General features: G+C 45.9%; 1 long non-coding RNA gene across 1 annotated transcript in view; it reads left to right on the top strand.

Annotated features, from left to right (window-relative positions):
* The window catches only part of LOC126203165 (uncharacterized), a 480,838-nt gene extending 464,783 nt beyond the window's left edge, over positions 1 to 16,055 (top strand). The window contains exon 5 of the long non-coding RNA XR_007540232.1: positions 15,929 to 16,055. This is a non-coding gene — a long non-coding RNA (uncharacterized LOC126203165). The remainder of the gene's footprint in view (positions 1 to 15,928) is intronic.
* The last annotated feature ends 11,700 nt before the right edge of the window (positions 16,056 to 27,755 follow it).

Here is a 27,755-nt window from a genome sequence, read left to right as displayed (position 1 = left end):
ATTAATTTTCGTATGAGTGAACGATGGATACACTTGAAGCACATAGAACTGGACCTGAAAGAACCCTTTTACTTCAGCGTATATGTGGTGCACTTGCAAGCGTATCGAAGTGTATATACCAATTAACCAAAACATCATGACCACCTGTTTAATAGCGTGTTGGTCCATATACAAACACTATACAGAAGCGATTCTGTTTGGTATGGATTCTAAAAGCCCTTGACAGGATTCCAGAAGTATGTTGCACCATGTCTACGCACAGGTCAAGCAATTACCGCAAATTACGGGATGGTGGTTTGCGGGCATTCTGCTGGCGCCCAATATATGTTCCAGTGGGTACAGATCAGGCACGTTTTCTGGCCAAGACGTCGATGTGAGTTCACTATAACGTCGCTCAAACCACTGTAGCACGATTCTGACCTTGCAACACGGACAGTTATCCTGCTGGAAGATGTCAGCGCCGTGGGAGGGAGACTTCAAGCATGAAGCTATGCAGGTAGCCCGCAGTAATGTTCGCGCAGTTCACAGCTGCCATGATGCCTTCGATTACCGCCACAGATCCCGTGGAAGCCCAGCTCAATGTTATGGGATACATAATTCTGCCCTCACTGGCCTGCGTCTTTGAGCGGTGCATGTTTCGTGCAGCCAATCGCCTGGACGACGGCGTGTAAGGAACCAACCACCGACCTGGTGTGACAAGAATTTCGGCTCATTCGACAGATGACACGTTTCTATTGATCCACGGTGCAAACACAGCGATGCTGTGACCACTGCCATCCGCAGGAACACATAGGGCTCGTGTCATGTGGAGCTCCTTGTTCAACAGTGGCCTTTGAACTGTGTACTCCGAAACACATGTGCCTGCTCCAGCATTATACTCTGTAGCCAGATAGAAAGACCAGATAGGCCGGCCGCGGTGGTCTCGCGGTTCTAGGCGCGCAGTCCGGAACCGTGCGACTGCTACGGTCGCAGGTTCGAATCCTGCCTCGGGCATGGATGTGTGTGATGTCCTTCGGTTAGTTAGGTTTAAGTAGTTCTAAGTTCTAGGGGACTGATGACCACAGCAGTTGAGTCCCATAGTGCTCAGAGCCATTTGAACCATTTGAAAGACCAGATAGGAAGACCGCACTGCAGTTCCTTCTCTAAATCCTCACATGAACGAAAAACTGGCTGACATCGAAATAAGTGTCCAAGGAATAGAAAAGCAACTGAAATCACTCAACAGAGGAAAGTCCACTGGACCTGACGGGATATCAATTCGATTCTGCACAGAGTAAGCGAAAGAACTTGCCCCCCTTCTAACAGCCGTGCACCGCAAGTGTCTAGAGGAACGGAAGTTTCCAAATGATCGGAAAAGAGCACAGGTAGTTCCAGTTTTCAAGAAGGGTCGTCGAGCAGATGCGCAAAACTATACGCCTATATCTCTGACATCGATCTGTTGTAGAATTTTAGAACATGTTTTTTGCTCGCGTAACATGTCATTTCTGGAAACCCAGAATCTACTCTGTAGGAATCAACATGGATTCCGGAAACAGCGATCGTGTGAGACCCAACTCGCTTTATTTGTTCATGAGACCCAGAAAATATTAGATACAAGTTCCCAGGTAGATGCCATTTTCCTTGACTTCCGGAAGGCGTTCGATACAGTTCCACACTGTCGCGTGATAAACAAAGTAAGAGCCTACGGAATATCAGACCAGCTGTGTGGCTGGATTGAAGAGTTTATAGCAAACAGAACACAGCATGTTGTTCTCAATGGAAAGACGTCAACAGACGTTAAAGTAACCTCTGGCGTGCCACAAGGGAGTGTTATGAGACCATTGCTTTTCACAATATATATAAATGACCTAGTAGATAGTGTCGGAAGTTCCATGCGGCTTTTCGCGGATGATGCTGTAGTATACAGAGAAGTTGCAGCATTAGAAAATTGCAGCGAAATGCAGGAAGATCTGCAGCAGATAGGCACTTGGTGCAGGGAGTGGCAACCGATCCTTAACATAGACAAATGTAATGCATTGCGCATACATAGAAAGAAGGATCCTTTTTTGTGTGATTATATGATAGCGGAACAAACACTGGTAGCAGTTACTTCTGTAAAATATCTGGGAGTATGCGTGCGGAACGATTTGAAGTGGAATGATCATATAAAATTAATTGTTGGTAAGGCGGGTGCCAGGTTGAGATTCATTGGGAGAGTCCTTAGAAAATGTAGTCCATCAACAAAGGAGGTGGCCTACAAAGCACTCGTTCGACCTATACTTGAGTATTGGTCATCAGTGTGGGATCCGTACCAGGTCGGGTTGACGGAGGAGATAGAGGAGATCCAAAGAAGAGCGGCGCGTTTCGTCACAGGGTTATTTGGTAAACGTGATAGCGTTACGGAGATGTTTAGCAAACTCAAGTGGCAGACTCTGCAAGAGAGGCGCTCTGCATCGCGGTGTAGCTTGGTGTCCAGGTTTCGAGAGGGTGCGTTTCTGGATGAGGTATCGAATATATTGCTTCCCCCTACTTATACGTCCCGAGGAGATCACGAATATAAAATTAGAGAGATTCGAGCGTGCACGGAGGCTTTCCGGCAGTCGTTCTTCCCGCGAACCAAACGCGACTGGAACAGGAAAGGGAGGTAATGACAGTGGCACGTAAAGTGCCGTCCGCCACCGTTGGATGGTTTGCGGAGTATAAATGTAGATGTAGATAGCTGCCTGTCGTGGATTACACATTGGGGGATCCCCCGACATCTAAGTTTTGTGGTGAGACGTGGCCGTCCAATACCAAACGGCCCACTCGTTATTTCACCGTCCTTCAACCATTTTCCACAGATGCTCACAACAGTTGTACGTTAACAGCCCCCCCCCCCCCCCCAGCTTCGCAGTTTCAGAGATCCTCGTTTCTAGCTGCAGCGCGACAGCAATGCACCCTTTGTCAAAACCTCTTACATCAGTGGATTTCCGCATTTTCGGCCCGTATCTCCGCTATAATTACTGCCCATTCGTCTCTCTTCCGCTTACATTCTTTCCTGAATGCGTCACTTGCCCGCAACACCACCCGGAGGCATTCCGCATTTCGGCGGTCAGCGATCATCATGTTTTGTTGGCTCATCGGTGTATGTGGTGCACTTGCAGGCATATCGCAGATACTGCTGCCTGGTGTTACCATATATTTAACTGTCCAGTGCCGGCAGCGAACTTGCCACATTGGCGGTTATCTGTCCAGGGACACAGGGCGTGCACACTTGAAATACTGAACAACACAACACTTAACCTGATCTCGTATCTCATGTTTCTTATCAGTATTGACAATCTAATTATTTAGGGATTCTCAGGGCCACCGTGTATCGCGTTTGTCGATTCTGTTGGACATATTGGGTCCGGTTATAACCGCTAACACATAAATGCAGTGTAATTCTAAAGTCATTCGCGTGACATAATTTGTACTCCTAAATCAAGAATTATTACAGTTCCGAGTAGTCTAATGGACTCCAGTGAAATGGACTGACTGGGTGTTGTGTGATGTCCTTAGGTTAGTTAGGTTTAAGTAGTTCTAAGTTCTAGGGGACTGATGACCATAAATGTTAAGTCCCATAGTGCTCAGAGCCATTTGAACCATATTTTATGAAATGGACTGTTTTGTATTTGCATATTGTAACATTCAGTGATGGGTATTTTTTCTCCATATTATTACACTATTGGCCATTAAAATTGCAGATGATAAACGGGTATTCATTAGTCAAATATATTATACTACAACTGACATGTGATTACATTTTCACGCAATTTGGGTGAACAGATCGTGAGAAATCAGTACCTAGAACAACCACCTCTGACCGTAATAAAGGCCTTGATCCGCCTGGACATTGAGTCAAACAGAGCTTGGATGGCGTGTACAGGTACAGCTGCCCATGCAGCTTCAACACGATACCACAGTTAATCAAGAGTAGTGACTGGCGTATTGTGATGAGCCAGTTGCTCGTTCACCATTGACCAGACGTTCTCAATTGGTGAGAGGTCTGGAGAATGTGCTGGCCAGGGCAGCAGTCGAACATTTTCTGTATCGAGAAAGGCCCGTACAGGACCTGCAACTTTCGGTCGTGCATTATCCTGCTGAAATGTAGGGTTTCGCAGCGATCGAATGAAGGGTAGAGCCACGGGTGGTAACACATCTGAAATGTGACGTCCATTGTTCAAAGTACCGTCAATGCGAACAAGAGGTGACAGAGACGTGTAACCAATGGCACCCTATACCATCACCGCGGGTGATACGTCAGTATGGCTATGACGGATACACGCTTCCAATGTGGGTTCACCGCGATGCCGCCAAACACGGATGCGACCATCATGATGCTGTAAACAGAACCTGGATTCATTCGAAAAAATGACGTTTTGCCATTCGTGCCCCCAGGTCCGTCGTTTAGTACACCATCGCTGGCGCTCCTGTCTGTGATGCAGCGTCAAAGGTAACCGCAGCCATGGTCTCAGAGCTGATAGTCCATGCTGCTGCAAATGTCGTCGAACTGTTCGTGCAGATGGTTGTCGTCTTGCAAACGTCCCCATCTGTTGACTCAGGCATCGAGACGTGGCTGCACGATCCGTTACAGCCATGCGGATAAGATGCCTGTCATCTCGACTGTTAGTGATACGAGGCCGCTGGGATCCAGCACGGCGTTCCGTATTATCCTCCTGAACCCACCGATTCCATATTCTGCTAACAGTCATTGGATCTCGACCAACGCTAGCAGCAATGTTGCGATACGATAAACCGCAATCGCGATAGGCTACAATCCGACCTTTATCAAAGTCGGAAACGTGATGGTACGCATTCCTCCTCCTTACATCAGGCATCACTACAACGTTTCACCAGGCAACGCCGGTCAACTGCTCTTTGTGAAATCGGTTGGAAACTTTCCTCATGTCAGCACGATGTAGGTGTCGCCTCCGGCGCCAACCTTGTGTGAATGCTCTGAAAAGCTACTCATTTGCATATCACAGCATTTTCTTCCTGTCGGCTAAATTTCGCGTCTGTAGCACGTCATCTTCGTTTAATGGCCAGTAGTGTACTCCCTTCGCCGTTCCAGAATTTTTTTCCCACAACCCCTCTAGTGTTGGACAAGCTTTTGATATGTAGATGCAGTAAGGATTTCAATTTGCGTGCACTCACAACAGAAACGGACTTACCGAGAAATATAATGTTGTACATTCGTTCTCTGCAAGTAGTTCACGTGACACAGCTTCCGTTTCAAATGGCTAAAATCGAGTGGAAATTGCTTTGTAGTTTATTTACACCCTTATCAAGAGAATACCGTCCGTAGTTTTCTTACGTGGTTAATTTGCCGTCTTCTGGCTCGTAGACAGTCAGCCGGTAGTTCAAAAGTTGCCTTCTTTCGTTCTTGAGCACGCTTAATCAGAGATGATACGCAGTAATTTCAATTACAGTAGCTACTCACGTACAAAAACGTTAAGCGACATTTTAAACCCAGAGCCGTACCCGAGGGGGAATCGAACGTTCCCCCTCTGTTTTACGAGGCTGCAGCACTACCCAACGCCGTTTTGTGGCTCGGTGATTGAGACACATTTTGGTCGCAATGAGCTGTCCTGATAATCACTTCGCACGCGCCTTTACGGCAAGTAAGTTACACAGCAGTATAATATAGTCTGACAAGGGAACCTTTCCATCGCACCCCCCTCAGATTTAGTTATAAGTTGGCACAGTGGAGAGGCCTTGAAAAACTGAACACAGATCAATCGAGAAAATAGGAAGAAGTTGTGTGGAACTATGAAAAAAATTTGTAGTATATACAAACTGAGTAGTCCATGCAAAGATATGCAACATCAAGGCGAACGCGAGTCAAGGAGCGCCGTGGTCCCGTGGTTAGCGAGAGCGGCTACGAAACGAGAGGTCCTAAGTTCAAGTCTGCCCTCGAGTGAAAAGTTTAATTTTTTATTTTCAGTTTATGTGACAGACTCTCATGTTTTCATCACTTTTTTGGGAGTGATTATCACATCCACAAGAAAACCTAAATCGGGCAAGGTAGAAGAATCTTTTTACCCATTCGCTAAGTGTACAAGTTAGGTGGGTCGAGAACATATTCCTGTCATGTGATGCACATGCCGTCACCAGTGTCGTATAGAATATATCAGACGTGTTTTCCTGTGGAGGAATCTGTTGACCTATGACCTAGCGATCAAATGTTTTCGGTTCCCATTGGAGAGGCACGTCTTTTCGTCTACTAATCGCACGGTTTTGTGGTGCGGTCGCAAAACACAGACACTAAACTTATTACAGTGAACAGAGACGTCAATGAACGAACGGACAGATCATAACTTTGCGAAACTAAAGAAAGTAAAATTTTCAGTGGAGGGAAGACTTGAACCAAGGACCTCTCGTTCCGCAGTTACTCATGCTAACCACGGGACCACGGCGCTCCTGAGTTAACATCCAACTTGATTTTGCTTATCTTGCCCATGGACTACTCAGTTTGTATATTTCACTAATTTTTTTCATAGTTCCACACAACTTCTTCCTGTTTTCTCGATTGATCTGTGTTCAGTTTTTCAAGGCCTATCCACTGTGCCAGCTTATAACTAAATCTGACGGGGGTGCGATGGGGAGGTTTCCTTGTGAGACAAAAAACAATAAATCAAAAATAAAAATACGACGCACCACGAAGGAATTATGCAAGTTGGTCACAAATTTATATTCATACATGCCGCTGGATGAAAGAGCGACGCTGCAGCGCAATTTCACCGCGCGGCTGGCAGGGGTAGTAAACATGGGACATGTCGATACCAGGACGGTAAAGTCTTTGCTAGTCTCATTCCGTGTACTCTATCCCTCGCAAACAGGCGCGTGAACAATATACGGAGATGTCAACATCTGAGAAAGGACGTGTAGGAGCTCAAATATGCCGGTTGGAGTAATCGACGATATGCTCGACATTTTAATAGGAATGATGCCACTATTCTTCGATTTTAGCAGGAATGGGTTAACAGCGGCCGAACACAATGTGGCCTGGAGATACGACAGAACATACGGACCTAGCTGTCGTCAGAGAGGCACGCAGAGCTCCGTATTCATCATTATCGTCGTTCCGACATACAACTGGTGCTTTAGTGACCACAAGGACCACTGATAGACGGCTTGCAGAAAGGGAGCTGGACTCACGGCGCTGCTTGTGCCGACTACCATTGACCTCTGTACACCAACAAGCCCGTTTGCAGTGGTATCGGGCAACTGGCTGGAGTAGAAATGTCTTCAGTGATGAGTCCCGCATCGCAGTGAGCATCGATGATCAGGAAAGACTGTCTAGAGACCCTCCGTACAGCGGTAGGGTACCAGCCTGACTGTGGCCCGCTATTCGGCCCGACAGCGACGAATGATGGTCTGAGATGCCATGTCATAACGTATCAGGACCCCTCTGGTTGTCATTTGTGCCACCCTTACAGCGTAGTGGTACGTCGACGATATTCTACGCCACGTTTTGTTGCGCATCATGGCAAACCATCCTGGGATTACATTTCAGCAAGATAACGCCCGCCCGCACACACTGCTTTGGTCTCGCGTTTGCCAAACGCTATCTTGGCCAGCAAGGTCGCCGGATCTCTCCCCATTTGAGAACATTTAGAGCATTGTGGGCAGGGCCTTACAACCAGCTCGGGATTATGGCGATCTAACGCGTCAGTTGGATAGAATTTAGCACGATGCCACTCTGGAGGACACCCAACTCGTCAGTCACTGCCTAGCGAAAAACTTCTTGCTTAAGGGCGAGAGGTCGACCAGCTCGTTATTGACTTGCTCAGTTTCTGAAGCTCTTTTTCTTGAATAAATCACGCAATTTTCTGAAATTGTAACCATTTGTTTGTCTTTACATGTACATCACATGTATTGATTTCCGCGGGTAAATTCAAATTTTCTAGGTGATTACAACAGATAAAGGTTCGATAATGTTTTAGTCTTGAAACTCTTGTTTCGTAAAAATTACTTTATTATTGTTTTGGTAGACTACTATTTTTTAGCGACCAGTAATTACCTGAACTGTCCAACTACGGCCATTACGGGGTGATATGATGCAGCAGAAACAACAGCTTGTGAAATGAATGTATTCGTGACGTTATCTAAAACCCGCAGACAATCAGTAAAGATTACACTTTTCTCCAACCGTCCTATTCCTTGGCGCGGGCCGGCCGTTGTGGCCGAGCGGTTCTAGGCGCTTCAGTCGGGAACCGCGCGATCGCTACGGTCGCAGGTTCGAATCCTGCCTCGGGCATGGATGTGTGTGCTGTTCTTAGGTTAGTTAGGTGTAAGTAGCTCTAAGTTCTAGGGGACTGATGACCTCAGAGCCATTTGAACCTTGGCGCGGAGCGTCCAGTAATTCGACCTCATTACTGGCTGTCTTGTCCCGCAATATCCCACGAGTCGTTAGCTCTTTCACTGATCGAGCCAAAATAAACGTTAGGTATTTATATTCGGACGGACATATCTCGTGGATTTGTTTCGAAAAATAAATAAGTTTAAACTCGACTTGCAAGGAAATGTTGCGAATTCTTAATACAAAATAAGGTTGCTGCTAAAACAGCGCTGAAGTTCTAGTGTTTCCATAACTTACAATGATGAGCCCAGTGAACAATTAAAAATGCTTATTTACGGATGAAAAAATGCGTGTATTTGTTATAAGTAATTATTCCCGTTAGCATCTTTTTTCCTGATTTAGAAAACTAGCCCGCTCGGGGTCGCAACAAATTTTAATTACGCGCTTTTTTCTTTTTCTGTATACACTTCCTTTTGCATGCTGAAACAAGACCATTGGGAACCGAATTTGAGTTAACCCTGTTACTGAAACTGTTATGTCGCCAGTCATACGACCACACCGCCGCCTGAGAGATCGATCAGCCGGATGCGATTCTCTCGATAAACGGAACAGAAGAACGGCTGCGCTAGCCAAAGAGTACACAGCCAGTCGCAGTACTTACGCTCCCCGCTAGGCGACTTCATGTGCAGCAGGAGAGTAGTGCAGTTGTGCAAGTCTACAGTTTGTAGCCGCGCTCAGTGGTCAGCCAACGCCGATGTTAGTCATCGTCTGCAGCTCAGTCATTGCTGCCGTCAAGTCTTTGTAGCTCCGTTCCAATTTAGTCTTCAAATTCACCGGATTCGACATTCAATATTACGAGATATTAATTAGTCCCTTCAAGATTTGTGACTTGTAAATTATGGCATTCTGCAGACGCTTAGTCTAGTCGCGTCTTCTTTAATTGCCAACCAACTGATCATGGACTACAGCAAAGTTAAGTAATAAATACTATCTTATTTTGTACTCCTGCTAATTAATTGTGTTTTCCTGTTGTAGCTACCAAGCAGTCTTGGCATAGTAGAACCCATGTTTCCATTTCCTTGGCTACCTCATATTTGGCACCTTATGTTGAGGGACTCGATTATGGTGGAAGATCGAGAGCCATCAGAAACAACCACCGTCAGTAACTATGTCGTATAATATTGTGGGACTTTTTGTGAAAGTACATTAAAGCTCAGTTTATTTTTTTCTAAGTAATGCTATTTACCAAATTTACACTTTCGGCTATATTTGTTGCCACTTCCGACGTCCACAGATACTCTTGCAGTACTACTATTTTTCAGGTAGGTAGTTGTAGTGAACTTGCTACGCAGTTGGTTTTACATCCGGTGTCGCTGAGAACTGTACAGCTCAGGCAGCTGCTCCTATAAAGTGGTCAATCAAACTAGCTTATCTGGTTTTCGAAGTGCTTTCTTTTCTCCTAGCAGTATACACATCTTAACACAAAGATAAAAATTTCATTACCTACAAAGATACCTTAACAAGAAGGCAGCAGTTGTTTTTGCATACCTATAGTTAATCTCGGAGTGGAAATTGAAAATCTGATTGACAGGAATATCATTTCAAGTTGGCTGATAATTAAGATATGAAGACACTACTTTTATGTTTCTGGCACAATTTAGATTGTGTACGTGCAAATAAATTATCTACAGGGATAACCCAATGAGTGTATCGACTGAGTAGAACTACCGTATTTGATGCACAAGACATCATGTCATATCAGAGAAGTCGATTTCTCGAATGAAGAAGCTGTGAAACTGTTACAGTATAAGATCAGAAATCACAGCCGATATCGAGGAAGTCTTCAAATATAAATTAATGTCGACGGACGGTACTCCACAGGTATAACGTAATTGATGCAAGCCATATTGGAAAACGCCCCGGCTGCCGTTGTGTGAACCTCTTTCTTGTGCTGCCAGTTTCGGTCATCAGCATCATGGCACCTCATATTATCTTAGCGTATGTTAAGGTCACCGGACTAGATGTGTGTCTCCCCACCGCCACTCCCGCCGTTAAAAGAACGCACTGGTCGCTTTGACGCGGTGTAGATCGCGTAGAACTAATTACCAAGCGGTCATGTGCTCCACCACTGCTGAAGGAAGTCGGGTGTGTGAAAGTGAAATTCAATTGTATGGGATCAGCACACCAAGTTGGGTCGATATGGATTGGTTCAAATGGCTCTGAGCACTAAGCGACTTAACTTCTGAGGTCATCAGTCGCCTAGAACTTAGAATTAATTAAACCTAACTAACCTAAGGACATCACACACATCCATGCCCGAGGCAGGATTCGAACCAGCGACCGTAGCAGTCGCTCGGTTCCAGACTGTAGCGCCCAGAACCGCACGGCCACTCCGGCCGGCGGTCGATGTGGAGAAGTGGCAGAATGGCAGAAAGGTGCTATCGTGTTTGCCCGATTTGTTGGTGAGGGATAGCTGAAAGCTTCTTGTCCCTGCAGGGAAAGAATGCAGAATAGAGTCAGAGGTTTGCCACTACCTTCATTCTACATAGTGCCCCCAACCCCCATCCCAGCCCCCTTCAACTTAGTAAACGGATGGTAGTGGCGGAGGAGGGGGGCGGGGCAGATCAGATAAATGAAGACGATAGTCCGACAATTGGAAACGCTGGAACTTAAGTTTGGCAGGTCTATTGTACTGTAACATAGGGGGACCACTTCGGTCAGCTTTCCGCGGCGTTTCTTTTTAACTTCCAGTTCAGCTGACTGAAAAAGCTGTCTTAACACTGTCTGATTGTACTGCTGGACGGAAGGAAGTAAGCCACCACCACAGTATCGCCGTTTTTCCGAGAAAACGGACGCCATTTACCCGATTCGAAACTTCTCGGTCGCGGCAATTCCGAACTGTGAATGCTTGAAGACACACGTCAATTATCCCGTGAAAGCTCATGTACAAAGTTTTAAGAACAAGTATAAGTGAGGAATCTAGCAATACGCAGAATCCCCTAGGTATCGCTCACGTAGGGACCGCGAACAGATCGGAGTAATAACACGCACAGAGACGTTTAAGTAATCGTTCTTCCCGCGCTCGATATTCCAATGGGACGGGAAGAAGACTCAATAATTGGCACGATGGGAAGTATCGTCTGCCTTGCACTTCTGCGTATGTACTCTTCAAGCCACTGTGCAGTGAATGGCAGTGTGTGCATCATAACTATATTATCCATTTTGTAGCCTATTTAATTGGTTTATTGAGGGAGTCCGCTCCCAGTCTCTCTCATCCTCTTCTCTTGGTCTCTACCTGAGATATGTGATGGAAGCAGCGTAGTGATCGCACAGTCTTCTTCGACTACAGGATCTCTAAATTTACTTAACAGAGTTCAGTGATAACTAAGACGTCTTCCTTTCAAAAATTCCTATTGATGTTCCCCGAGAATTTCCGTTACACTTTCGTATTGACTATACCGATCTGTTGCGGTTGTAGCAGCTCGTCTCAATTCGTTCGATGTCTATCATGCCTTCGCGAGGACGACTCCAAACACTGGAACACTAGGGTAGAATTGGTCGCACAGGCGTTTTCTATACGGCTTCCTTTACAGATGGAGGGCACTTTTTCAAAACTTTCCAACAAAACCAAGTCGTCGATTCGTCTTCCCTATTAATTTTACGTGACGGTCCCATTTCATATCGCTCTTAGTATTACTCCAAAATACTTGAATGATATAATGTTCTCAAGATACCCAACACTAATGTCGTGACTGATAGTGTTTGGTTCTTTCGCTTTGCTATAGACAGTATCTTACATATCTCCAAATTGTCGAAATATCTCTGCAATTTCGTGCGATTGTCCGCCGACGATACTTACTTGTACACATCAGCATTATCATCGAACACTTTCCCACGGAGATGACGAAAGTCGTGGGGTAGTTTTATGCACGTTAACAGATCGCGGCGGTGTCTCATACACAAGGTATAAAAGGACATTGCATTGGCAGAGCTGTTTTTTGTACTCAGGTGATAGTTTCCGACGTGATTGTGGCCGCCTGAAGGGAACTGACACACTTTGAACGCTGAATGGTGGTTTGAGCTAGACGCATGTGACATTCTATTTTTGAAAATCGTCAGGGAATTCAATATTCCGAGATCTCTAGTGCTAAGAGTGTGCCGAGAATATCCAATTTCAGGCATGACCTCTCACCACGGACAGAGCAGTGGCCGACGGCCTTCACTTTAACGACCGTGAGTAGCGGCGTTTGAGTAGAGTTGTCAGTCCTAACAGTCAAACAACACTGCTTGAAATAACCGCAGAAATTAATGTGGGACGTACCACGAACGTACCCTTAGGACAGTGCGGCGAAATTTGATGTTAATGGGATATGGCAGCCGACGACCGACGCGAGTTCCTTTGCTAACAGCACGACATCGCCTGCAGCGCCTCTTCTGGGCTCTTGACCATATCGGTTGGGCCGTAGACAATGGAAAACTCGGGCCCGGTCGGATGAATCCCGATTTCTATTGGTAAGGCTTGATGGTAGGCATCAAGTATGAAGCTGACCCCGCGAAGCCATGGACCCAAGTTGTCAATAATACTGTGCAAACTAGTGGTGGCTCCACAACGGTGTGGGCTGTGTTTACATGTAATGGACTGGGTCCTGTGGTCCAGCTGAGTGGAAATCGTTACGTTTGGCTACGTGGAGATGTCATGTCACCGGCCACAATTGTTCGCTATTGGTTTGAAGAACATTCTGGACAGTTCGAGCGTATGGTTGGGACACCCATATCTCCCACCGTGAATACTATCGAACATTCGTGGGACATAAACGGTAGGTCAGTTCATGCACAAAATCCTGCACCGGCAACACTTTCTCAATTATGGACGACTGTAGAGGGAAGGTGACTCGGCACAGTACTTTTAAGGGGACTTCCAACGACTTGTTAAAGTCCGTACCACGTCGAGTTGTTGCACTATCGGGAAAAAGAAGTTCCTATACGATATAAGGAGGTATCCCGTGACTTCCGTTACTTCGCCCTATTTGGTAGTATGTCAGACGCCTTTCGAAACCCTAGGAAGATGGAATCTACCTTTCAGCTTGATTTATTGTTTGAAGGATGACGTATGTCAACAAAACTGTGTCTCGCACGAGCGAATTTTCTTTGAATCCGTGCCGATTGTGGAGAGAAACTTGTTTTCCTCCAGGAATGTCATAATCTTTTACTTTGCAATATGCTCTCGGACCCTGCAACATGTGAACGTCAGAGATAAGTATATTGACCTGAAACTACGTGCAGACTGTCTGTTACCTTGTTTGTAAACAGAAGCAGTGTGCGATGTTTCTCAATAACGGGGGACGCTTCGCTGTGCAGACGATTCTCGATAAAATATGTGCTAGGAAAGGAGCTAATGCCGCGGCGTATTGAATGTGAAAGCTCAGTGGAATTCTGTCGGGGCATACTACCTTATTCGCTTTTAGTATTCTTAATTGTTTCTCAGTACCTGACGTGCTAATCTCGATGTATCTCACTTCCGATTATTATCGACTGTCAAACATTTTGAGTGAAAACGTTATTGTAGGAGTACGGAATGTAATATTTTAGCGTTCTGTCTGCTGTGTCTACAGATGCTACTGTAGGTGAATCTACGAGAGACTGTATGGAAGCTTTGGATGCATTTTTTGACTTCACTTACTACCAGAATGTGTGTGTGAATTCCTAAGGGAGCAAACTACTGAGATCATCGGTCCCTAGACGGGCACACTACTTAAACTAACTTATGCTAAGAACAACACATACACCCATGCCCAAACTAACTTATGCTAAGAACAACACATACACCCATGCCCGAGGGAGGGCACGAACCTCCGGTGGGCGCGGCCGCGCAGTTCGTAACACGGCGCCTCAGATCGCGCGGCGTCTCCGCGCGGCACTTACGACCAGAACTCAACAGAAGTTTTTGACATTAGCCAGGGTCTGACTATGACAACTGTTGTAGGCTTCACGCATGACAATTTTACGGATGCACGAACTGCTAGTAACTTCCTGTTATTAGTTTTCTTTCAGTCTGTTTTCGCAACATTGTACGAATGGTACTATTAAACTGGGGTATGGATTTGACGTGTTTTATTACTTCGCTTGGAGTGTACCTATTCATTCCGAAGTTCTTAACGCCTTAAGTCATAATTGTTCCGTATTTTCCACATATGAAATAAATGTTCTGTTTTCGCCCTGTAAATACAACTTGATAAAGGCTCTCAGTTTTTTCGAACAGAAATACTTCTCCCATCTTGGTTGAAGACTTCTCTACCTTTGGTGACCATGTTCTTGGACTAGCGTAATGGTCGCTCATCCGTCCGTCGGACTGCGTTTTCGTGGGGCTCCTAAAACCAAATGCCATTTCCCAATACGTCTTCTGGCTGGCCATCTATTCTGGAAATGCGATTCTAGCTGCCGGATTTCCTCTTCGTCAATCGATTTTCGCTCACGTATCCGCCAGGGTAGCCGAGAGCGCTAACGCGCTGCTTCCTGGACTCGGGTAGGCGCGCCGGCCCCGGATCGAATCCGCCCGGCGGATTAACGACGAGGGCCGATGTGCCGGCCAGCCTGGATGTGGGTTTTAGGTGGTTTTCCACATTCCGCTAGGTGAATACCGGGCTGGTCCCCTTGTTCCGCCTCAGTTACACGGCTGGCAACCATCTGAACACTTTCGCACTATTCCATGGATTACACTCGACACAGACAGTTGGGGTACACTACTTCTGTCCTGGGGGTTCGGGGTGGCGGCAGGAAGGGCATCCGGCCACCCCTTAAACATTAACATGCCAAATCCGATTAACGATGGGTGACCCTGCGTAATGTGGGACAAGGCTCAAGCGATAGATAGAAATCTATTTTCGCTCACATGTAAACGCACAACCGTTTTATGAAACCTGCTTAGGTTGTCAAGATACGTCTCCTTTTCAAAAATGCTCGCCCCTACTTGTGGAGTGGAGGAGAAGTGTAAATGCAACAATAAACACGAAGTTCTCTCTCACCGATATTTAATTGTAGAGAAAAAGTGTTTGCGGTCACTAAATGAGAAACTGGAACAGCCGATCTCGAAAGGACATTTGCATAAAACAAATACCCAATCGAATATGCGCGCGCGTTAGAATGCTGCTTCCGGTATTCGAGGAAACGAGCTGGCAGCGGATCGAATCCGACAGGCGGAATAACGACGAGTTCCGATATGGCGGCCAGCCTGGGTGTGGTTTTTGGACCGGCTTTTCACGTCCGACTCATAACACGCTGGTACTTATGTCTTAGTTATACGATTCGCAAAAAAAATTTCTAAAACGTTGACATTGGATCACAATAGAAGCAGATCGAATACACACAGTCCTTATGGGGGGGGAGGGGGGGGGGGAAGAGCGACAGGAAAGGCATCCGGCCCTGTGAAGACACCTGATAAGGATAAGAATAATAGGAAAAAGAAGGTTCATCTTCCAGAAGTTGTCTCCCACGGTAACTTAGAATAATTGATGGTACCGTAGAAAAGATGAGGTCTGTCTGCGACTAGGTGGCGTAGATTATTTCTTTCGCTGTGACGGACGTACATTGGGCGACGTGCTGAGGATACGGTGTGTGCGTGTGTTGCAGTGCGGCGGCAACGACAGCTGTTGCGACAAGCAGAGCGCGGCGATGCGTCGACCGGCGACGCTGTGCGGCTGCGACGCGCCGGGCGAGGAGTGCTGCTACGCGACGGAGGCGCCGTGCGGCGGCACCGGCTCTGGCGGCGCGGCCGCGACCGCGGGGGGCCGGCTGTCGCGCGTCAAGAGGCTGCTGGCCGGCACAGGCACGCTGCTGCTGGGCCGGCGCGCGGAGCCCGCGCCGCGTGTCTTCGGCGTGCCGCTCGACCAGATGGTGCTGGAGCCGGCTGCGGGCGCGCCCGCCGTGCTCGCCAGGCTCGTCTCCTACATTGAAAACCACGGTCAGTCCCTGCCTCCCGGGACAAATCCCGCACCACCTTCCGGTTTTATTATTACTTCTGGTCATTTTCCGCTGCTTCACCTGCATGTGCGTTTGACAAATATGCGAGGGTGAGTCAAATGAAAACCTTAAATATTTTTTTAAACATTATTTATTGTGCAGAAGTGGTACAAAGCTGTATCACTTTTCAACATAATCTCCCCCACGCGCAATGCAAGTCCTCCAGCGCTTACAAAGTGCATAAAAATTCCTTTAGAAAAAATTCCTTTCGTAGTCCTCGCAACGACTAATGCACCGCGTGGCGTACCTCTTCATCAGAACGGAACTACTTTCCTCCCATTCCATCTTTGTGTGGTCCAAACATATGGAAATCACTTGAGGCAAGGTCTGGTGAATATGGTGGATGAGGAAGACACTCAAAATGCGGGTCTGTGATGGTTGCAACTGTTGCACGGCCAGTGTGGGGCCTTGCATTGTCATGTTGCAAAAGAACACCTGCTGACAGCAATCCACGTCGTTTCGATTTGATTGCAGGCCGCAGATGATTCTTTAGGAGAACTGTGTATGATGCACTGGTGACAGTGGTCCCTCTAGACATTTAATGCTCCAAAATGGCGCCTTTCTCGTCCCAAAAGAGAGTCAGCATAACCTTCCCTGCTGGTGGTTCTGTTCGAAACTTCTTTGTTTTGGTGATGAGGAATGACGCCATTCCTTGCTCGCTCTCTTCGTTTCCGGTTGGTGGAAGTGAACCCAGGTTTCGTCCCCAGTCCTCTTGCAAGGAAGCCATCACCTTCTCGTTCAAAGCGACGAAGAAGTTCTTCACAAACATCAACCCGTCGTTCTCTCATATTAGGAGTCAGCTGCCGTGACACCCATCTTGCAAACACTTTGTGAGACTGGAGCAAATCGTGCACAATGTGGTGTGCTGACCCATGACTAATCTGTAAACATGTGCAATGTCATTCAGTGTCACTCGGCGGTTTTCCTTCACTATGGCTTCAACTGCTGCAGTGTTCTGTGGAGTCACAACTCGTTGTGCCTGACCAGGACGAGGAGCATCTTCCACTGAAGTCACACCATTTGCCAACTTCCTACTCCATTCGTAGACTTGCTGCTGTGACAAACATGCTTCACCGTACTGAACCTTCATTCGTCGATGAACTTCAAAAAGTTTCACACCTTCACTACGCAAAAACCCAATAACAGAACGCTGTTCTTCCCTGGTGCAAGTCTCAGGTGGGGCTGCCATCTTTATACTGATACTGCGACGGTATGTGTGCATCTGCACTATGCTGCCACCTACAGGCCATTCTGCACGCTGTTTGTAGGACGCTTACCAACTTACAGGACAACGGCGCGAAATTTCGATTTGTTATTACAAATTTAAGGTTTTCATTTGACTCACCCTCATATATTTCACACATCTCCTCCCCAGCCTCCACATCTTCCTCCTTCACCTCCTCTCTCTCTCTCTCTCTCTCTCTCTCTCTCTCTCTCTCTCTCTCTCTCTCCCTCCCTCCCTCCCTCCCTCCCTCCCTCCCCCTCCCCCTCCCTCCCCTCACCCCACTTTCCATCTCCTCCCCACCTGTTCTCCTCACCTCTCCCTAACCATCTCCTCTTTCCCATATCTATCTGTCCACTCCCTTCTCATGTTTCTCCTCATATCCATCTTGCCCACCTCTTTGCCCATTGTCTCCTCTCTGCCAATCCTGCCAATCTTCTTCTCGCCCCCTCTCTCCCCATCCTTTGGTTCCCACCTCCCTGATGATTTCCTCCTCCCACTCCCAGCCCATCTCCTCCTCTCACCCCATCCCCTCCTGCCTCCTCTGTCTGCATCTCCTCCTCCTCGCTCACTCTGTCCATATCCCCTTCCTTCCAATTTCCTCCTTCCCATCCTCTCCCCATTCCTCCCTGTTCATCTCCTCCACCCATATCTCCCTGCCCATCTTGTCCTATCCCATCTCTCCCTGTTCATCTCCTCCTCTGCCTTCATCAGCTGCCCATCTTCTGCCCTCACTCTCTGCCCCCACTCTCTGTCAGTCTCCTCCTCTGCCAACCTCTTCCTATGCCCTCACTCTCTGTTCACCCTTCACCTTTGCCCTCACGCCTTGTCCATCTCCTTGTCCCCCCTCAATTTGTGTTGATTTCCTCTTGTCCCAATCTTTCTACCTTGTTTCCTCGCCACCTTCCTCTCACTATCCAGTACCTTCTGCCCCTTTTGCTTTTCCAGCTCCTCTTCTCAGCTCCTTTCATTATCCATTTTCTACTCCCCCTCCCTATATTCTTTTCCTTCTCCCCTACTTCCATAACCATCTCCTCCCCCCTCTCTCTCTGTCCGTCCTCCCCTCTCCCAGTCATTCTCCTCTTCCTCCTTATCGCTACAGCGATCTTCTGTCCCTCTCTGTCCTCCCTCCCGACCCCTTCTCTCTGTATGACCCCCTCCCAAACACCTTTCTTATACACTTTCTCTACCCCCCACATAACATCCCCTCTCCCTATCCCTGCCCTCCTCTCTCTCTATCTGTCCTCTGCTAGCCATCCCATCCTTCTCCTAGCCATCACCATTAGCATGTGTAGCCCTTGCACATCAGGTTGATGAAATAGGCTGACACTACTCCTACATGGCAACCTACACGTTAGGAGCTTGAAAATTATCTGCCCCTGACGTTTAGGATGCTTTGTGAAGAAGATCGATAACGCCAGCCGATACTATTCCCAACTGACCTGCCTTTCATGAGGGTGCTTATATGGCAGAGGTTGAAAAAACACATTTTTGCCCACACCTGTGCTTCTATTGGATATAGGTTATAAATCCCACAGTGCTGATTCCCTTTAAGTTTGTTGTTTGTGTGCCAAATTTAGTTCAGATCGATCAGAGGGTTTGTGAGGAGACCCCAGACATACTTACTTACACTCCATGATTATATAAATTACTAGAGGAGTATGCTTAATAATGAACAAGAACATAGGAATGTGAATAAGCTGTGTGAACAGCACAGTGAACGCACTGTCATAGCCAAAGTAGGCATGAAACTAACACCCACAACAGTAGTACAGGTTTAAATTATATGTGAACTATTGCTGCCAATGATGAAGAGATTCAAAGAATGTATGGTAACATAAAAGAAATTATTCAGACTAAAATTTGTGATGGGCGACTCACAGAAGGAAGAGTAGTAGGAGAACATGGACTGTTGTGAAGGAATTTAAGATGAATCCACGTGGTTGAGTTTTGCACAGAGCATTATTTAATCATTGCTAACACTTAGTCTAGTAATCATGTAAGAAATTTATGTAAGTACCAAAGAGCTGGGAACACAGGAAGGTTTTAGATTGATTATAAGATGGTAAGGCAGAGATTTTGTATTCATTTCTTAAACTTTAAGATGTTCCCATGGCAGTTGTCAACTCAGAACATTATTTATTGATTATGAGAGCTACGTATTGAAATTGAAGAATTAGTTTATTCGTCTTGAGTGATAAGGAGGCGATCTGTAATAATTACATGAGAAAAGATGGACTTCTTAGCCAAGATTGCTTGCAAACAACCTTTATTATCAATTACCGGTTTCGGTAAGTATAGTTACGGTCTTCGGATCTGTGGACATATTCATGCAATTTGAAATTATACAGAGATAAAATAAAGTGTAACAACGTACCTCAATAAAAGATTATTATGTGTCTCCTATACCAGCTGTACAAGTACTCTTTCTCAAACATTGCCAGGTATGTGTTTCATGAGGTGAACGTTGCATCGGCAAATCAAGGTTAAAACCATGACATACAGACTATTTTTGCAATTGCTCGCGTCCCATATCACACACTAACACCACTGTGCACTTCGTTACCACCAGGGCACTGCATGACTGCCACATGTTGGCCGGTACTGGCGGGGAAATTGGCAATTGGCACCGACAGGTGTCGCTATTGTATTCGTGTACTTCTTACTTAAAATTATTTATGCATTTTAATTACAGCACGATTCCTGTTACGCGTCGATAAAAGATTCCAAACACCTCCTTCTAAAATTATTGTAAAATACAGGGTGCGGCAGAACCGATTAAGCAATTTTAAGCAGCAATAAAAGTAAATCTGGATGTATAGAGAAAAAATGTTTTTATTTTCGAAGTTAGTACAATATACCATTTTACATTCTTTAGGTTTGAAAATAATGTCCTCAAGACGGCGGCCGTTAGCATCAGTACATTGTTATAGACGATCCCTGAAGTTTCGAGGAACTCTTGCACACATATCGCAGGGTATGGCATTCACTTCGTCAACAATCCGCTCTTTTAACTCTGGTACGATGTGAGGGCGGCTTTTGATAACCTTTTCCCCCAAAGAAAGTAGTCACAAATGCTCAAATCTGGTGACCGCGCAGGCCACCCGACTTCACCCCTCAAAGAGACGAGGCGTCCCGGAAACATTTCTCTCAACACATCAAGCGAAATCCGAGATGTGTGAGCAGTAGCTCTGTCCTGTTCGAACCACGAGTCCCTCAGTCCACGTTCTTCAACAATCTCGTCCATTCTGGGTTGCAGAAAAGTTTCCAACATTGAAACACAACGTATGGAATTCACTGTCACGGTCACTCCTTCCTCCTCAAAAAAAGTAGCGAACTGTTGTTTTCATAATAAGCGCGAACAGCAAAACCACGATGTGCACCGGTCCAGACCATGTTGGTTACTGAAGTGGGTTCAACGATGGAACAAAGGCAGACCACGTGCTACTGCCTACACTCAGCACAGCCCCAGCGGTAATCGATAGAAACTGCTTAGTCGGTTCTGCCGCACCCTTTAGTTATTAAAACAGAAACTAAAAATTAAGTTCACTAGCACAAGTGCCCCTATGTAGGAGCTACTTTACAGCTTGGTGCAGTTTCCACGAACTGATGTACAATAGACTGTTGTATGACAACACTTTTTAATTTATAAAAACCTGCAGAGACAATTGTAAAATAATTGAAATTATAAAAATATGCAGTAGTAAAGTTACAAGGTGGACTCCCGGCGTGTCATTTGGATAGCAGTCAGTGCTGTGGATGACAAACGAAGTAATTACCACGTATGCGTATAATACAATATTTACAGTGATAATGGATAACACATTTAATTCAGAACAGTTAGACGATGTGACTGTTCATCAGATTCATGATCTGTGGCTACATTGTGTTCTAGGTATCTACTACCAAAAATATAGATTCACCACGATGATACAATTGGGCTAAAGTCAATGAGTTAACAATACGTTAAACAAATCTGAAAAACATAAAAAAGGCCAGGTGATGAACAAATTAAATTCGCGCATAAAACCCCCACAAAATGCTCGTTCAGTATATTCTGTTAAGGGTATTTTGCCGTGAGCCGAATTTATCTTCATTGCCCGCAATTCCTATCATTATTTGCTGGTACAACGTGAATTTAATTTGTTCACGACCTAACTTTGTTTTTCGTATTTGTTTAAGGTGTTGTTAACTCATATAAATATCTTCCGACTTCCGCTATTCTGTACAGTTACACCGCAGACATATCATCTGATGGTGTTCAGACTGCTATTGGAATGCTTTCGCCATTGTCGAACTTAACACCCTAGAAACGTATGCAGCGATCCTTCTACCACAGAGGATATGTCCCTCGTCAAAATCATCAGACGATCAATTACAAAATGATCTAGCGAGAATTTATTTATGGTGCGAAAAGTGGCAATTGTCACTAAACAAAGAAAAGTGCGAAGTCATCCACATGGCACTAAAAGAAATCCGATAAATTTTGGGTATACTACGATAAATCGCACAAATCTAAGGGCTGTCAATTCGACTAAATACCTAGGAATTACAATTATGAGCAACTTAAATTGGAAAGACCACATAGATAATATTGTGCGGAAGGCGAACCAAAGACTGCGCTTTGTTGGCAGAACACTTAGAAGATGAGACAAACCCACTAAAGAGACAGCCTACATTATACACGTCCATCCTCTGCTGGAATACTGCTGGGCGGTGTGCGATCCTTACCAGGTAGGATTGCCGGAGGACATCGAAAAAGTGCAAAGAAGGGCAGCTCGTGCGCAATAGGGGTGAGAGTGCCACTGATATACGCGAGTTGGGGTGCCAGTCACTGAAACAAAGGCGATTTTCTTTGCGGCGAGATCTATTTACGAAATTTCAATCACCAACTTTCTCTTCCGAATTCGAAAATATTTTGTTGACACCCATTTACGTAGGGAGAAATGATCATCATAATAAAATAAGAGAAATCAGAGCTCGAACGGAAAGATTTAGATGTTCTTTTTTCCAACGCGCCATTCGAGAGTGGTATGGTAGATAAGTAGTATGAAAATGGTTCGATGAACCCTTTGCCAGGCACTCAAGTGTAAATTGCATAGTAACCATGTAGATGTAAAAACTGTTACAACTTTTCGGTGCCCGATTTGGAAGCAGAATGTGTAGCGATTTCACCACATCTCTCCACCCCTGCCCCCCCCCCGCCCCCCCGCGTTATGGTACATATATAGTACCTTCAAGATGAACACCTGCCACTGCGTGCAACACTGCTCATAATTCAGTGCTCACTCAGAGTATCTAATTTAGGTGTCATTCATTGCATAGTCTGGAGAGTTCCTGAGGATCCATTTGGAAATTATAACAAGTTTTTCAAAGCGAATATCTTCGTAAATTGTAATCTGACGCACTCGTTATTGTCTTTTAAGGCGGATCCACACTGAGCGCGGCTCTGCGCGCTCAGTGTGGACGGCGAACCGCGCTGCGCCGCGTCGTGCCGCGCTGCGCCGCGCAGTTTTCCGGCTGTTGTCGGTACATCAAAGGAAGTGGCGCGTTTGCGCGCGCTCAGTTTAGGCGGGTCTTGGCTCGCTCCATCTTCAGACGATGCGCGCGCTTTAACTGGAACACAGTGCGCGCCTCGGAGCTGCGCAGCGGGGCGCGGACGGCCCATTCCTCTCTGTTAGCTGTGCGCGGGCTGCAGCAGCGCGGCGCGGCGCGCTCAGTGTGGACCCGCCTTTAGATAATGGATGCATAACAGTGAGAACATTGCTAGTACATAAACCTACAATGATTGGACAACGGTTTCCATTCAAAGCTGAGTAGTGTAGACTACTGCTCAACAAGTCTTCAACCCAGTCGTATACGAAAGTCTGCAGGAAAACTGAATGTTCCACGTGTAGTTCACGATAAAGGATCGTGTAGTTCCTTATATCCGAGGCCTTAGTAAAGCGGCTACTATCAGGCTATTTTTCATGTACTCGAGAAAACAAAAACAGCTATCTGACTAGTTTAACGAGTACGAGGACGGGGTACAAGCTGAAGCTGTTATCGAATGATAATACCGCGCGGGCAGGCAGTTTTTCTAGCAGAGCTGTTAGTTATTCTTCCAAAGTTCTTCCCGCTCCAGTCCATCACACTGATACAGAACAAGAATCTAAAGTCGTTTTATACTTGAACGAACGTGAGGTACCACTTTCCTGCACCTTGATATCTTTTTAGTGTTTCTACTGCTTGTTTCTTGGTCCGTACGTAATTCGTAACTCGACTTGCAAGTTAAAATGATAAAATATTTGGATGGTTATACTGGCAGTACCCCTATGTTGAGCCCGAATTTCAATGACTTTGGCATCTTTATCGTTACGCGATGTATATATTAGAAAATACAGTATGTTTCTCGACTTAAGTTTTGGATCATTGACTCTTACAATTTTGTAAGGCTCTCCGCGTTGCACGTGCGTCTTGTAACACCTGCCACTGAAATTCATTGAGAATTTCTGCAACACACCCACTTTAACTAAACAAGCTCCTCGCGAATCTTCCCACGCTTCTTTAGATCCCTTTAATCCGACGTGATAAGGGCCCCAGACCGACGGACATAATACAAGAATTGGTCGGACGAGGCTTTTGTAAGCCGTCTCTAACGTGCGTAGATTACACATTGTTAGAATTCTTCCAAAAAATTGAGTCTGTTATTTACTTCATACACAGTTAGCTTTGTATGGTTATTCCGTTTTAAATCACTCCAGACAGACATTCATAGGTACATTATGGTTGTCATTCCAGTGACTGATCGCTGATCGCGTAGTCGAACAATATCGAATCTTTCATTTATTCACACACTTTACATTAAATTTATTTTGTGCATCAGGCACTGACCATCTCCAAATCTCTCTGCATTTCGAGAACGTTTGGGGAGAAGATAAGTTTGTGGCACAACTTGACTAGAAGAAGGAATCGGTTGGTAGGACATGTTATGAGCCATCAAGGGATCACCAATTTAGTATTGGAGGGTAGCGTGGAGGGTAAAAATCGTAGAGGGAGACCAAGAGATGAATACCCTAAGCAAATTCAGAAGAATGTAGGGTGCAGTACGTACTGGGAGATGAAGCAGCTTGCACAGGATAGAGTAGCGTGGAGAGCTGCATCAAACCAGCCTCAGGACTGAAGACCACAACAACAACAATTACTACTACTACTACTACTTTTTGAACGTCCTGTATGTTGACAGAAGGGTCAGTGAGTGTGTGTACAGTATAAATGAGTGCTGCGAACGCAGCTATGTAACCAGGAATTCCCGAACTCAGAGAAAATTTCAACCTTGCGGCACTCCCCCTGCCAATATCGCCCCATTTTTTGTTTAATTTCCATTCCTGCTCAGCCTCTTCTTTCGTTTTCTGAGATCAATATGACTTTCCACTGAAATGAAATGCACACCTTTCAGAAATTCCGTTTGGTATCATACAAGTCAAAGCATGGAACAGCACACAGTCAAAAGTCCGATTACGTGCAACAGTAATGGAACTCCTTTTCATTGTTTCATCTAGTAGTCTGAAAAAGATTTTAGTGTCTGTACTAGACAAATGTTGGTCTTACAGAATTGTTGCTCAATACACACACTACTAAGCATCTCTTTATGATTTCCTTCCATACAGCGTCGCCAGCATTCCAGTCCATTCCCGTGTAGTAGTAGTAGTAGTAGTAGTAGTAGTAGTCTTCGTCCGTCTTCTTCTTCCTCCTCCTCCTCCTCCCCCTCCTCCCCCCTTCGTCTTATTGTTTTCCTAACTGCTATACAAAATTCAAGGACGCGTTAAATAAATTAAGGCAACGTATTAACTGCTCGGTAAAAATGAATGAAAGTGCAAGAGCATCTTGCCAGGCGTGCACAGAAAATTGGATGTCAAATGGAATGAGGTCATCTTGACAATAGTACCACATGGGGTTCGCTCCGCAAAACGACAAAGTTGAAGGACCAGCTAGCAGTTACGGCGCGCTGTGGTGTTAGACATTACAATATGACCTAGAAACATGGATTAGTTCTCACTGGGAGAATCACTGGGAAACTGTAAGAAGGACGAAGCGTGATGAGTATAGCCCAGGAGTTTGGTGTTGCTCACAGCTTTGTTTCACGTGCGTGGGTAGCGTTCTGAACCGTAGGCACGGCTGTCCGAAGGACAGAAGGTGATCGACCACGGTCAACTACAGCAGCTCACGACTGCTATACTGTGCTACAGGCAAGAAGGAGCTCTCTTCGAAAAGCGGGTGCAACTGCGACCACATTCAACAACATACAGGATCTCCACACTCCAAAATAGCACGGCGATTTCGTGAGGGTAGTCTCTTTGTCCGGCGACCAGTATATTGTGATGCGTTCACACCCGCGGCACCGTTTGCTATGCTGCCAGGGCCACAGGCACTGGACGAATGTGGACTGCGATCACGTGGTGTTCTCGGATGAGAGGAGATTCCGTCAGGGTAATGATTCCGTACCAACCCTCATACTGCGATAGGTGGGTATACATAATGCAGTCAGGAACATCGCCTAACATGGTCGTCTTTTGCATGGGCGTACTGGCCTCCAAATCTTTGAGCGCCGTACAGTCGCTGGTCAACGTTAGTGTGAAACTGTACTGCTTTGTTATAATGCGTCTTTTGAGGGTTATATTAGGCACTGTCTTCATTTTTATGGATGACGCACGACCGCCTCGATCTGCGCAAGTGGAGAAGCTGTTGGGACGAGACTATATTTGGCGAATGAACTAGCCTGCCCGTTCCCCCGACGTAAATCTCGTCGGGCAAGTATGGGATGCGCTGGGGAGAATTATTGCAGCGTGTCGACATGCACCAACGGCCATCCAGCAGTTGTTAGACGAGCTTGTAGGGGAGAGGAACGTCCCAGCACAAGAACTCCTGAGGAATCCTACGGCCAGCATAGGAGAACCTAGCAGAGCATGCATTGCCGCCAGTGCTGATCACACATCCTATTAAGAACCATGTATGACGTTTTATAATGTTCAAGGGCTCGTCATAAACCAAAACGTGTCGTTTCTGTCCGTCTCAACGCATATTTCTTTCAGTTTCCGTCTGTATTTTATTGTAGCAGTTTTTTTATATGTGGTCCAAATTTCATCGAGCTGTGTTATTTGACAGTGGCGTATCACGCGGAAGCTACGTTGTGCATAGGGTTTTCGTATCAGTATATTTCGGCCACGTTCTTCGCCTTTTCTTTTTGCCCTTCCCCATATCTCTTGTCTACCAACAAAGCTGTGCCCGCCACGCAAATTCCATCTGCATCTACGCCTACATCTTCTGTACTCTGCAAGCCACTGTGAAGCGCATGGCATAGGGTACGTCCCATTACACCAGTTATTAGAGATCTTCCCGTTCCATTCACATACGGAGCGCGGAAAGAGTGATGGTTGGAATGTCCCAGTGCATGCTGTAAACGCTTGAATTTTCCTCATGATCCCTATTGGAGCGATAAGTAGGGGGTTGTAGTATATTCCTAGAGTAATCATTTACAGCAGGTTCTTGAAAATTCGTAAGTAGGCTCTCTCGGGATAGTGCACGTCTATCATCAAGAGGGTGCCAGTTCATATGAAATATTTCTTCCGCAGACATATTAAGCCTCAACTTTATCTATGGTAATGAATACAAGCCAAACCAATTAATTAAAATATATACCAATGCCAGGATTCGAACCTGGGTGTTGTGCTCAATTGGTATATGCACTAACAACTGCGCCACCCTGCCACTGGGTTTAACACAGCTGTACGTATTACTCTAGTATGTCGCCCTCCTCCAATACTGATATAAATTAAAGAAAGGGGACATAAAAGTGGGCTCAGGTGTGAATTTTTTTTTTCAGGGTGACGTACTAGTGTAATCCGTGTAGGTGGGCTAGCCGCAGTGATTAACGCACCTGCCTAGTGAACAGGAGATCCAGGCTCAAATCCTGGCTTTGGCACAAATGCTAATTCATTGCGTTGCCTATATTTATTATCTGCCAGTTCACTTTCTTCAGCAACTCTGTGACACTCTCCCAGAGGTGAAACAAACCTGTGACCATTCGTGCTGCCCTTCTCTGTATGCATTCAATATCCCTATTTGGTACGGATCAAACAAACAAACTTGAGCAGTATTCCAGAATGGGTTGAGCGAATGATTTTTGGCAATCTCCTTTGCAGACTGACTGCATTTTTCCAGGTTGTTGTGTTATTG

The sequence above is a fragment of the Schistocerca nitens genome, chromosome 9 (assembly GCF_023898315.1).
Source record: "Schistocerca nitens isolate TAMUIC-IGC-003100 chromosome 9, iqSchNite1.1, whole genome shotgun sequence".
Classification (NCBI taxonomy): domain Eukaryota; kingdom Metazoa; phylum Arthropoda; class Insecta; order Orthoptera; family Acrididae; genus Schistocerca; species Schistocerca nitens.
The sequence above is the reverse complement of the archived record's forward strand: the minus strand, read 5'-3'. Positions and strand labels throughout refer to the sequence as shown.